At 49.5% G+C, this 855-nt stretch overlaps 1 pseudogene; it reads left to right on the top strand.

The window, feature by feature from the left end:
• Positions 1-402: 402 nt before the first annotated feature.
• Positions 403-520, top strand: LOC126420254 (5S ribosomal RNA; annotated as a pseudogene).
• The last annotated feature ends 335 nt before the right edge of the window (positions 521-855 follow it).

Genomic DNA, 855 nt, shown 5'->3' with positions numbered 1-855 from the left:
TCATGGTGTGACACGTCCACGGTAGCATTGGACAGAATTGTGGTGTCATGTGGGGCCAATGTAACATCACTAACCCACTTTAAAGTCACAAAAAGTTCTGTACTGTGACCTTTTTTTCCTATTCGTCGATACCTTGTTGTTTGAAACGTTGTCGAGCCCGAGGGTGGCGTCCAGGGCGCTTCGAGTTTGCCTTGTTACAGAGGAGGATCGTACACACCTTTAAGCACTCTAAATTCTTAAATTCGGTGAATATTCACTCTAAATATTGAAAATAACATATTTGTTATCCCTGGAGACCGCTAGATAGGCAATCTGTAACTGTTACCACATTCCGGGTTTCGAAATGTTCACTTGATCATATGGATCACTTCAACTAATTTTGTTGTCGCATCATTGGAGATAGGCAATGGCCTTGCTGCAGTGGATACACCGGTTCTCGTGAGATCACCGAAGTTAAGCACTGTCGGACGTGGTCGGCACTTGTATGGGTGACCATCCAGGCCGCCATGCGCTGTTGCCAGTTTTCGGGGTGCACTCAAATGGCTCTGAGCAGTATGCGACTTAACTTCTGAGGTCATCAGTCGCCTAGAACTTAGAACTAATTAAACCTAACTAACCTAAGGACTTCACACACATCCATGCCCGAGGCAGGATTCGAACCTGCGACCGGAGCGGTCGCTCGGATCCAGACTGTAGCGCCCAGAACCGCACGGCCACTCCGGCCGGCGGGTGCACTCAGCCTCATGATGCCACTTGAGGAGCTACTCGACCGAATAGTAGCGGCTTGGGTCAAGAATACCATCATAACGACCGGAAGAGCGGTGTGCTGACCCCTCGCCCCTCCTATCAGCATCT

The sequence above is a fragment of the Schistocerca serialis genome, chromosome 9, assembly GCF_023864345.2.
Source record: "Schistocerca serialis cubense isolate TAMUIC-IGC-003099 chromosome 9, iqSchSeri2.2, whole genome shotgun sequence".
NCBI classification, from domain to species: domain Eukaryota; kingdom Metazoa; phylum Arthropoda; class Insecta; order Orthoptera; family Acrididae; genus Schistocerca; species Schistocerca serialis.
This window is presented reverse-complemented; position numbering and strand designations above follow the sequence as displayed.